Raw genomic sequence first — 13,019 nt, forward strand, 5'->3', positions numbered from 1 at the left:
AAATACTTTGAAGAATTTGAATTTTGATGATTTTATGAATTTTGATTTGACGGTTTTGGTGGATTAGAGTATTGAATTGATAGATAAACATAAAATATAATGGTTTTCGACTTTTATATTGTTCTATCTCTTCAATTCTGACTCCATGTATTATGAAACAATGGAAGAGCAAAATAAAACTGCATTATTATGCAAATAGAGTGATACAAAGGTATATATAGGCCTAAGAATTGTACTACACAATCTAGATTGTACTACACTAAGATGATGAAGTACAATGGTGAAGTAACTTGCATTGCAAGTTACTATTATTCTCTATATTATCCTTCTCTGCATGCTGCTGTAATAGCCCCCCACAAGTTGGAGGGTGATAAATGTCTATCATCTCCAACTTGGACAACAAAATGTTGAATGGTTGAGGGAGAAGAGCCTTGGTGAAAAAATCAGCAAGCTGGTCTTTGGAAGAAATAGGTAGCAATTTGAGAATGTTGGCCTGCAGTTTCTCTCGTACAATATGACAATCTATCTCTAAATGCTTAGTGCGTTCATGAAACACAGGATTGGCAGCAATATGAAGTGCACTCTGATTATCACAATAGATAACAGGAGTTTTGGGACATTGAATCTGCAGATCATGAAGAACATATAAGATCCATTGCAATTCACATAAATGAGTGACTTGCCAAAAAAAAAAACTGACCAGAAATAGATCTTCTGGTATCTCTGCAGCCTGCCCAGTCTGCATCTGAAAAGCCTTGTAATTGAAGAGGAGCATCTCTAGGGAAGAAGATACCACGACCTGGAGACCCTTTCAAGTATCTCAACACTCTTGTTGCAGCAGTAAAATGAGTTTGAGTAGGATTGCTTAGAAATTGACTCAACTGCTGAGTTATGAATGTGATGTCTGGCCTGGTGGTATTAAGATATAAAAGTCTCCCAATCAATCTCCTGTAAGCAGGAACATCAGAGTAAGGTTGTGAATCATCATTATGAAGCTTAACATTTGGATCAGATGGTGTGCTGATAGGCTTGGAATGGAGGAATCCTGAATCTTCAAGTAAATCTAAGCAATACTTTCTCTGACATAAAGAGATTCCAGATGAAGAATGAGCAACTTCAATACCAAGGAAGTATTTAAGAATGCCCAAATCTTTAATTTGAAATGTGTTGTGAAGAATATGTTTGATACTTTTGAATTCCTCCAAAGAGTTCCCAGCTAAGATCACATCATCAACATAGACCAGCAAAATAGTGAATGAAGATGAAGTGGTTTTAAGAAAGAGGGAATGGTCTGAAGAAGCCTGTTTGTAACCATTGATGATTAAAACTGAAGTCAACCTTTCATACCATTTCCTGCTGGCCTGCTTCAATCCATAAAGTGACTTGTTCAATTTACACACTTGATTAGGATTGGAATGTGGAACACCAGGAGGGACAATCATATAAACATCTTCTTGAAGTTCTCCATGCAAAAAGGCATTGTTCACATCAAGTTGATGGAGATGCCAATTGTGCATAGATGCCAAAGCAAGAACAATCTTGACTGTTGTAAGCTTAGCCACTGGAGAGTATGTTTCAAAATAGTCTAAGCCTTCAATTTGGTTATATCCCTTGGCAACCAATCTGGCCTTATACCTCTCTATGGAACCATCAGCATGATGTTTCACTTTGTAAACCCACCTGCAGCCTATGGGTTTAACATGAGGTGGAAGGTCAACAATTTCCCAAGTACCAGTCTTACTCAAGGCATTAAGTTCATCTTGCATAGCTTTTCTCCAACAATCATGCTTGTTTGCTTCAGTGAAGGATTTAGGCTCAGGTTGAGTGTGAAGAGACAAAGCAAAACAGGAATGAGAAGGAGAAAGATTAGTAAATGACATATAATTGGAAATATGATAAGGAGAAGAAGATGCATATATGGAATTGACAATAGGACATATGTACTCTTGTAAATAAGCAGGGGTGGATCTAAGTCTAGTAGAGACTCTAACAGGTGGTGGAGCAATGATAGGAGAATCAGAAGGAGCAGAAGATTCAGAAGTAATGGGTGAGTTGAGTGAACCATGAGGTGAATCTTCTGGTGTAGAAACAGGAGAAGTGGGAAGAGGTAAAGGGTCAAGATCATCAACAAAAGGTTGAGATGAGGGAGTGATATAGTGCCAGGTATCAATGGCAGAAATAGGAGTGGAAGGCTGATAAGGTAAAACTGTTTCATGAAAAGTAACATTTCTGGACACAAAGATAGCTCTAGAATGCATGTCCAGAAGGACATAACCTTTGTAACCAGGTTTATAGCCTAAAAAGATAGACTTTCTTGCTCTAGGTTGAAGTTTGGTTCTGTGAGATTGGATAGTAGAGGCAAAACATAAACAGCCAAAAACTTTGAAAAGATTAGAATCAGGAATAGAATCATGTAGAACATGATAGGGAGATTTATGATGAAGAAGAGGAGTGGTGACTCTATTGATCAAGAAAACTGCATGAAGAACAACATATGACCAATAACAATTTGGTAATTTGGATTGAAATAAAAGAGCTCTTCCTACATTGAGTATATGTTGGTGTTTTCTTTCTACTCTAGCATTTTGCTGAGGAGTCTCAACACAAGACCTATGATGGAGAATGCCTTTAGAGTTATAAAATGAAGGCAAATTAAATTCAGGGCCATTATCACTTCTAAGGATTTTAGGAGTAATATGAAACTGATTTTCAATGAGAGTGATAAACTGTTGAACATGAATAGACACCTCAGCTTTGGATTTGATCAAAATGATCCAAACAAACCTACTAAAGTCATCAACAATAGTGATAAAATATTTATGACCATGAATAGAAGGAACACTCAAAGGACCCCAAATATCACAATGAATCAGTTCAAATTTAGAAGTAGCATGAGATAAACTATGAGGAAAAGGCAATTTCTTATGTTTAGCAAATTGACAAACATCACAAATGGCTTTATTATCAACACAGATTGAGGGATACAAAGAATGCATATTTGACAATCTTTGATTGGACAAGTGCCCCAATCTAAAGTGCCAAAGTGCAGTTTCAGGGATATGAGTAAAAGAACTAGAAACAATAGGTTGAACATCTTTATTTATGGATATATTACAATGAGGAACATGAGAAACAGAAGACTGTAAAGGAAAAGCTGAAGGAGAAACTCTCAATTTGTATAAACCACCATGAGGATCAGCCAAACCAATCATCATGTGGGTAATCAGATCCTGTATGATGCATTTATCAGGTAAAAATTGAACATAACAATTCAAGCTGCTAATGATTTTGGCAATAGAGATCAAATTAACCTTGAAATTTGGTGAATATAAGACATTAGAAATCTTAAAATGTGGAGAGAAAACAACAGTTCCAGCATGATGTATAGTAACAATGGTTTTATTTGGTAAATGAACATGAACAGGTTTGATAGATTGGTATGAAGTAAAATAGTGTAAAGAGGAACAAATGTGCTCATTAGCACCAGAATCAAGTAACCAATCATTAGATGAATCAGATAAAGCACAAGAGAAAACAGTTGATATACCTGAAGGAGGAGTGCCAGAGGAAGAAGGGAAATTAGGAGCAGAAGCAATATGGTTTGAAGTTGGGGGAGAAGGAGTGGAGCCTGAAGCAAACAAATGTGATTGCTGAAGAAGAGACACAAGATGATTGTAATGCTTTTGAGTCAAACCAGTAGGAGGAGAATTGTCAACTGCAGAGTTCACAGGCTGAATCTCTGCATTGCTAGCAGAAGCAGTAGTAGCATTTGCTGTAGGATTGGATTTGTATGAATTGGGGTATCCATGCTTCTGATAACAAAACTCCACAATGTGGTTTGTACGTTTGCAAAAGGTACAAAACCTAGAGTTATTCTTGGAACCAGCAAAAGACTTTCCATTGCCATATTGCTTCTTAGAGTCTGAAGCATTAACAAGAATGCTGGAATCTTCTGAAACAGAGGGAAGAGAAACTGTGCCATTGTTACTGTAATATCCCGCTTATCAGTAACGGAATATTACCCATCAGACGTGTCAGAGGACAAATATTCATGGAAATGTCTATTAATGGCATAAGTCATTTATGAACTAGATATCAGAGATTAAGTGTTACAGAACGTCAAGTACGACGGAAGAATGTTTTTAAGAAATATCAGTCAAGCAGGGGTTTATGTATCAGTGTCAGGTTAAGCGCGACCAAGACGAAGGGCATTTAAGTAAACTCGCGCAAGGGAGTATATAAGTGTTTTTGGGGCCAAAATATTCATTTTCCCATTTCACTTCTCTCTCTAGGTTTTGGAAAACCTTTCTCTCCCCCTTCTCTCTAAGAATTGCGCCTCCCTCTCCTCTCTAAGTCATCCAAACTTCTTCAATACATGATCAAGCATGGCTTAGCAAGCAAGAAACAAGTAGAGGAAGAGATTAAAGTATGGTTTGGTGAAAAAGGGCTAAGGATCAAAAGCTAGAGTTTGAGCTTGGAACTTGAAGAATATGCAAGGATCATGTTAGGTGAGTTCCATAGATAGAATAGCCACCTTTGGGTTTGTGTAATCTTGTAGAAAAATCATGTTTTATGTTAGTTTTGCTTTTATGAAATTTAAGTAACCCCAAGGTAATTCTTGTTGTTTACATGCTAAAAATTGCCATGAGATATGTTTAAATGAAGCTATATATGTTGTTGGATGTATTGGTGCATTACAGGGTCCAATTGGTCGAGTTTTGGGTCGAAAATGGCGAAAACCCGTAGCCGAAAGCACCGAAAACGCAAAAATTCGCAGCGCTGCGCCTGTACAAGGGCGCTAGGCGCCCACAAGTCAGGGAGCCAGCGCTAGGCGCCCTCCCTCTGGCGCCAGGCGCCCCAGACAGGACAACGTTCGCGTTGTTCTGCGCTCGGGTGCTTGGGGCAGTCGCGTGGGGGTCCGTAGCGATCGTTTCGGTGTATTCTTGTACTGTTTTTACTTATCTTTCTACTGGTACAAGCTTAGCTTTATCAAATCATGAAATTTATAAACGGCTCGTAACTTGGGTTTATGGCATTTTCGGTCTTCAGAAAGTATTGAAAATTTGCACACACCGTCAATTGATCCTTGCACCATTAATCATGGCAATCTTAGCATGTATTACAAGGATGGCTCAAGAGAGTTTTAGCCGAATTATTCGGGTAGCAAAGAACTAGGCATGGGATGAAAGTAGAGCCTTGACATAGCTTGTCAAGAACTAGAATAGTTAGTAGAGAATAGAATGTTAGGCATGAGTAGTATGCTTGACTAGTTGCGAAGTGGCATAGAGTAATCTCTTCGAATAGAAACTAGAGTGCCATACGAGTATGGCAAGACGTGAATTGATTAGATATCTCTTCACATAGCAAGTTAAGCAAGCATATAATTTACCTCTAGTCGGATCGTATAGGCATCCGAGGTAAAAGAGATAGCTAGCATAGATTTAATACTCATGCATTTATAGACCCAAACTTTAAAGTTAAAGGTGTCATGTCTCTTGTGTCCACATTAGGTTGGCTCAGGGGGTTTCCATTAGGTGAAACGGGGTTAGCCGTAAGGAACCCGCATGTCACTTAGTAAGTAAGATGTGGTGGTCGTGTCTCTTGTGTCCACACTAGGTTGGTTCAAGAGGTTTCCATTAGGTGAAATGGGGTTAGCCGTAAGGATCCCGCACGTCACTGCAGGAGTACCGTTGGTTTATACCTTAGATAGGTTTCCATCGGATAGATAGGGATTGCGCTCGGGGTTACTCCACTCGGGGCTTTCCGTAAAATGAACTCAGATAATAATTGTTTGTTAAACGCTAACTTTATGAATAAACTTGACTATGCATATTTATTAGATATATTTATGTTATGTCATAGAACCTTGACGTAGATCGTCAAGAATAGCAGTGCCTTGACGTAGATCGTCAAGAATAGTAGAACATAGACGTAGATCGTCAATGACTAGTATGATAGCAAGATAGAATATGTTGTTAGATACAACATAGCTATGCATAGAGCAAGTATAGAGAAAGATATGCCGATGACGATTTTAGGTTTCCCCTAATCGTCCGGTTTAGAATTGTGTCATGATTATAGTATGTTTAGGCCTCGATACGTAGAGCGTATTCTTGGCGTTGCGGTTTTAGATTCCCCTCGACCGCCATGACACGTATAGGAAGTGAAGCCTATAACAAGTGAGATAAGGCTATGACGGCCCTAGTATGCACACCGTCTAAGTATGCAATGTCCCCACACACGTATAATCAACCGGCAGGTTGTATTTTAGACACGTGGTGACCGTAGGTTTTCCCTGAGGTTGCCTATAGCCTAGGATTTAGGGGAACTCACTGAGACATTATGTCTCATCCCAATCCTTTTTGTTTCAGATAAACAGGTTGGATTAGCAAGCTAGTAGCCGAATGGATGATGCGACAAGTGTTCGTTCGTACCCGCTGCAGGATGAGATGGATATTCAAGGATGCATTTATTATATTTTGTTTAGAGAAGTTGAGTTATGTTCTTTGTACGAACGCATTTGGTTGTACATATATATTCATTCGTAGTTTATTGTTGTAAATTTTTAATGTATCCAATACTAAACTTAACGCACGTGCTAGACATTCTAGATACGTCTAGTATGGGTGTTACATTTGGTATCAGAGCAGGTCGATTCAGATCGTGCCTTGGGTCATTAAGTTACAACAAAGGTAGTGGGACCATTGGGTTCCGGGTAGATGTTCTAGTTGTTGTTGTTAGTTGAGTCTGATCAACTCAATTTAGCATTCGACGATTAGAATGGATGCCTGAGAGCTGAATAGGACCCTGGAGGAACGAAGCCTGTGAAGAAGATGCACCGGAAAGTGTGAACTTAGAAGCAAGAACTCAAAATGAGTATTAGTAAGAAGTTGATCGTGCCAGTAGGTGGCCGGTAAACTAAGCAAGTAGAAGTATGAATCCTCCGGGAATGTAAGGCAATGTTGAGAAGGGACGTTTAGACAGCGTTGGGTAAGTTGTTGATGATACTTCGTATACCCATAAGAGAAGGATATGAAAATATCATAGCAGGACCTGAAGCTTCAGTAAGGGTCATAGTTAGAATGGAATTGTATTCCAGAAAGTAAGCGCAAGGCTACAAGATAGAGAGCAGTCGACGTATGTTGATGGAATTAGTGGACTCTCAGGATTAGTATTATGTTATTGAAGTTACGGACTTGAATGTTCAAAGTGAACATGGTTCTAGTGTTCAGGAAGCTACGTTAAGCAGCAACGCAGAGAAGTAAGCTACTCGTAGTAGAGAAGGATTCAGTGAAAGTTTTATGTTATCAGGAATGAAGCATTAGTTTCTAAAGTGCCGAAAATTGTATCGAATTAGGTTGATGTTTGCCATGCATATATAGTAGGATATTTTAGATATTGGGAATGATCGATGTGCATTGATTTACTTGAGAAATAAAAAAAAAAAAAATTTATGCAAAGTATGTTTTGAAAAAAAAATGAGCTGAAGAAACTCATCAATAGCGAACCCGGAGCAAAATTTTTCAGTTCGTCTCTAGGAAATGCAGTGACTATTGGAGAGTTGTCTTCACCATCTTTATGCAATGAGAAATTGTTTTTTTTTTATATCGAGTGACGAATGCATATCACCCCCTAAAGTTTTCAAAAGGGAAAAAGGCATGGGTAACCATCAACGAAAATCGATTCGGTTTGACGTGACTTTGGAAGTTAATGTGACAAGAGATAAGAATGAGTTTAGACCAAGAGTTTAGAGGCACCCGTATTTAGAATAGAAGTCACAGATGTGAAAGCATGAAGCAAGAAGTTAAATGGTGCAGAGTCATATGAAATCACAAGGATTTTGGGACTTTGCGAAGTTAAGAGTACCCCTCGAATCTATGTTTTGCTTGATGAATTTGCGAAGGCTCGTTAGGATGTCAAATCGTAAAGTTTACATGATTTTAGAAAATATATACATAAGGGTGATTGAAGTTGACATTTTTTTTGAAAGCAAGATGAATTTTTTGTAGGTACCGGGTTGTTACGACTCGTATAGTTGGGCTAAACTCACTAGGACTAAGATTTGATGGCACGTATGTGTTGTCAACTCGTCATGTGAAATTAGAGTAACAACTGGGACCTAGGTTCAGTATATGTTTTTATTTAGTAGAAAAAAAAAATCATCAACGTCAATGACCCGTGTGTTAATTTATGAAGTTTCTATTAAAGAAAAATTAACGAGCGAGCATAGGAAAGATCAAGCAAAACATAGTATGCGAGATGTGAAGCTACAATGTTAGATGCATAAGGAAGTATGCCCGAGTGCAAGATGAGTCTACCATCGGACGTTGTAAGAACGATTTATGGAATAGTAGTTATGTAATAGCAAAGATGTGCTCCTTGAGTTAAGTTGCTCAGGAATAAGAGTAAGTATGACATTGATATGTCCAGAGGTAAGTTTCCTTGAGATTCAATCTTACCAGCAAAGAGTATAGCAAGGTTGCAGAGTAGCATGCAACATAGAAGTATCAAGCAGAGCTTAAGCAGATATTAATGTAATGATAGAAGAAGAATAAAATTTCCCTCGTCTCAACGGATCAGAGTATTGGTTGAGGCCAACCGGTGGAAATCAGAGTAGCGCAACGGAAGTTAATTACTTAAGTTGCGAACAGTAGCCATGGAACATGGAAAATTGGTAGTAAGAAACTTCGTGAAGGAAGTTCAGGATAGAAATGCAGTTTTAATGAGAAGTATTATGAAACGAGCAGGAAGTTCTCGTTATGTTAAGTAAGTATAGATGCTTATGCAGCCAGTATTAATTAAAGTGAAAGTTTAAAGGAAGTATCTTCACTCAGATAAGATGAGAAAGACTAGAGTTAGCACAGATGAATTAATCGAGTTACCTTTTTGGTGATGTCGAATGTGTAGAAGAGCTGTTGGCTAGTCAGAAATAGTATGTGCTATGTTAATGGAGTACGATTTATGGGTTATGCCTGACGAAGTACATACCCTCTTACACCATATTTGTTAAATGATAACGATACTTTCCAGAATGGTGTCAAGCCATGATTTTATAACTTTTAAAGTTAAGATTGGTACTGAGGAACTTGGGAACGATGTTTATTTTAAAAACATGAAATTTCACATTGTTAAAACTGATGAGATACGTCGTAAGCGAGTAAGCTCACTTAAGACGTACAGACTTCAGGACCAGCTTGTTAGAGACAAGTGTGAAGGAGAGTCATAAAACCTTTTTTAGATATAGAGACTCGTCCTGTGGTTCTGCAGTACTAGTATAGACTCAGTTTTAAAAAAATGATATTTTTCTAGTCATGTATTTATTCGTTCCAAGAACCTATGCACCAAAGTTTAGAAACTCTTAGAAACAAAAGCTAGAATGAGTATCGTTATTAACTAACAAGCAGTGGCGCTAGAGAGTATGCAGAAACTATAGAAGGTAAAGTTTTATGGATGACAATGCCCATGTGATACTAATGACATAAGGGATGCACGGATTTATGCTAAGAGCGTTCAATGCAAGTGCAAATGGACTTAGTAGAAAGTTTCAAGAGCTTGTGAATCGTCAGACAGGTTAATAGATTGTCAGATGAATCAGTGTAGTTGATTTTACTTCTTCATGCTAAGCTAGAACAAGTCACCCATGAATTGCAGTACAGGGATATTATGAAAGGATAGACAGGTTTCATAAGATTATGATTAGAGATGAGTAGAATCATCAAGATAAGTAGCATCAGTAAGAAGCATAAATCGCAATGTGCGGTAAAACAGATTATGTATGCATGATAAGATGTATACATGGAAGATGTGTTAGATACACGTAAGCACTGCAGGGCAAACCTGGATATCAGTAGAACTCCAGTCTAAAGGCAAATCCTGAGTGTTTCAGATAAAGAAAAGTTACGTAGATGCAGAGTTCATGCTACGCAAAGAAGGAATAGATCCGAGACAAGCAATCCGCATATAACAAAAGTCAGTTTTAATCACTGTGTTCTCAGATAGTTCTGTGATTATGATAAATATAGTAAGATTGAAGAGACCATATTCAATCATATGCAGAATAAGAAAGAGGATGAATTACATGCTTTGTTGAGAAAAATATTCTTCAACCTCACTAGAGTGGTTTTGATCAGATATCATTTAGCAGAAACCAAAGGAAATAGATTTTAGTTACTGTGATTGATAGATGATTTCTAAATTTCGAGGACGAAATTTCTTTAAGGGGGGTAGAGTGTAATATCCCGCTTATCAGTAACGGAATATTACCCATCAGACGTGTCAGAGGACAAATATTCATGGAAATGTCTATTAATGGCATAAGTCATTTATGAACTAGATATCAGAGATTAAGTGTTACAGAACGTCAAGTACGACGGAAGAATGTTTTTAAGAAATATCAGTCAAGCAGGGGTTTATGTATCAGTGTCAGGTTAAGCGCGACCAAGACGAAGGGCATTTAAGTAAACTCGCGCAAGGGAGTATATAAGTGTTTTTGGGGCCAAAATATTCATTTTCCCATTTCACTTCTCTCTCTAGGTTTTGGAAAACCTTTCTCTCCCCCTTCTCTCTAAGAATTGCGCCTCCCTCTCCTCTCTAAGTCATCCAAACTTCTTCAATACATGATCAAGCATGGCTTAGCAAGCAAGAAACAAGTAGAGGAAGAGATTAAAGTATGGTTTGGTGAAAAAGGGCTAAGGATCAAAAGCTAGAGTTTGAGCTTGGAACTTGAAGAATATGCAAGGATCATGTTAGGTGAGTTCCATAGATAGAATAGCCACCTTTGGGTTTGTGTAATCTTGTAGAAAAATCATGTTTTATGTTAGTTTTGCTTTTATGAAATTTAAGTAACCCCAAGGTAATTCTTGTTGTTTACATGCTAAAAATTGCCATGAGATATGTTTAAATGAAGCTATATATGTTGTTGGATGTATTGGTGCATTACAGGGTCCAATTGGTCGAGTTTTGGGTCGAAAATGGCGAAAACCCGTAGCCGAAAGCACCGAAAACGCAAAAATTCGCAGCGCTGCGCCTGTACAAGGGCGCTAGGCGCCCACAAGTCAGGGAGCCAGCGCTAGGCGCCCTCCCTCTGGCGCCAGGCGCCCCAGACAGGACAACGTTCGCGTTGTTCTGCGCTCGGGTGCTTGGGGCAGTCGCGTGGGGGTCCGTAGCGATCGTTTCGGTGTATTCTTGTACTGTTTTTACTTATCTTTCTACTGGTACAAGCTTAGCTTTATCAAATCATGAAATTTATAAACGGCTCGTAACTTGGGTTTATGGCATTTTCGGTCTTCAGAAAGTATTGAAAATTTGCACACACCGTCAATTGATCCTTGCACCATTAATCATGGCAATCTTAGCATGTATTACAAGGATGGCTCAAGAGAGTTTTAGCCGAATTATTCGGGTAGCAAAGAACTAGGCATGGGATGAAAGTAGAGCCTTGACATAGCTTGTCAAGAACTAGAATAGTTAGTAGAGAATAGAATGTTAGGCATGAGTAGTATGCTTGACTAGTTGCGAAGTGGCATAGAGTAATCTCTTCGAATAGAAACTAGAGTGCCATACGAGTATGGCAAGACGTGAATTGATTAGATATCTCTTCACATAGCAAGTTAAGCAAGCATATAATTTACCTCTAGTCGGATCGTATAGGCATCCGAGGTAAAAGAGATAGCTAGCATAGATTTAATACTCATGCATTTATAGACCCAAACTTTAAAGTTAAAGGTGTCATGTCTCTTGTGTCCACATTAGGTTGGCTCAGGGGGTTTCCATTAGGTGAAACGGGGTTAGCCGTAAGGAACCCGCATGTCACTTAGTAAGTAAGATGTGGTGGTCGTGTCTCTTGTGTCCACACTAGGTTGGTTCAAGAGGTTTCCATTAGGTGAAATGGGGTTAGCCGTAAGGATCCCGCACGTCACTGCAGGAGTACCGTTGGTTTATACCTTAGATAGGTTTCCATCGGATAGATAGGGATTGCGCTCGGGGTTACTCCACTCGGGGCTTTCCGTAAAATGAACTCAGATAATAATTGTTTGTTAAACGCTAACTTTATGAATAAACTTGACTATGCATATTTATTAGATATATTTATGTTATGTCATAGAACCTTGACGTAGATCGTCAAGAATAGCAGTGCCTTGACGTAGATCGTCAAGAATAGTAGAACATAGACGTAGATCGTCAATGACTAGTATGATAGCAAGATAGAATATGTTGTTAGATACAACATAGCTATGCATAGAGCAAGTATAGAGAAAGATATGCCGATGACGATTTTAGGTTTCCCCTAATCGTCCGGTTTAGAATTGTGTCATGATTATAGTATGTTTAGGCCTCGATACGTAGAGCGTATTCTTGGCGTTGCGGTTTTAGATTCCCCTCGACCGCCATGACACGTATAGGAAGTGAAGCCTATAACAAGTGAGATAAGGCTATGACGGCCCTAGTATGCACACCGTCTAAGTATGCAATGTCCCCACACACGTATAATCAACCGGCAGGTTGTATTTTAGACACGTGGTGACCGTAGGTTTTCCCTGAGGTTGCCTATAGCCTAGGATTTAGGGGAACTCACTGAGACATTATGTCTCATCCCAATCCTTTTTGTTTCAGATAAACAGGTTGGATTAGCAAGCTAGTAGCCGAATGGATGATGCGACAAGTGTTCGTTCGTACCCGCTGCAGGATGAGATGGATATTCAAGGATGCATTTATTATATTTTGTTTAGAGAAGTTGAGTTATGTTCTTTGTACGAACGCATTTGGTTGTACATATATATTCATTCGTAGTTTATTGTTGTAAATTTTTAATGTATCCAATACTAAACTTAACGCACGTGCTAGACATTCTAGATACGTCTAGTATGGGTGTTACATGTAACACCCACGTCGTGGCTTTCGATATCCCGCTAGGTGGATACGAAAGGTTCCCGACCTAAGGGGAACGGTTTAAGCCGCAAGGGACCCCCACGACAATAGTAGGAACCGAAACACATCGGAATGAGAGGGATCCGGAGGCC

At 38.8% G+C, this 13,019-nt stretch overlaps 2 long non-coding RNA genes across 2 annotated transcripts; both read left to right on the plus strand.

Annotated features, from left to right (window-relative positions):
* Window positions 1-4,265: 4,265 nt before the first annotated feature.
* LOC146953080 (uncharacterized) lies at window positions 4,266-6,594 on the plus strand. Its single transcript, XR_015008026.1, has 2 exons — window positions 4,266-4,508; window positions 6,372-6,594. It is a non-coding gene; the product is annotated as an uncharacterized LOC146953080 (long non-coding RNA).
* A 697-nt stretch (window positions 6,595-7,291) lies between these two features.
* Window positions 7,292-12,835, plus strand: LOC146953081 (uncharacterized). The gene is made up of 2 exons (XR_015008027.1): window positions 7,292-10,749; window positions 12,613-12,835. It is a non-coding gene; the product is annotated as an uncharacterized LOC146953081 (long non-coding RNA).
* Window positions 12,836-13,019: the final 184 nt, after the last annotated feature.

The sequence above is a fragment of the Medicago sativa genome, chromosome 1 (assembly GCF_051527215.1).
Source record: "Medicago sativa cultivar Bolivia chromosome 1, Bolivia_mono, whole genome shotgun sequence".
In the NCBI taxonomy this organism is placed as follows: Eukaryota; Viridiplantae; Streptophyta; class Magnoliopsida; order Fabales; family Fabaceae; genus Medicago; species Medicago sativa.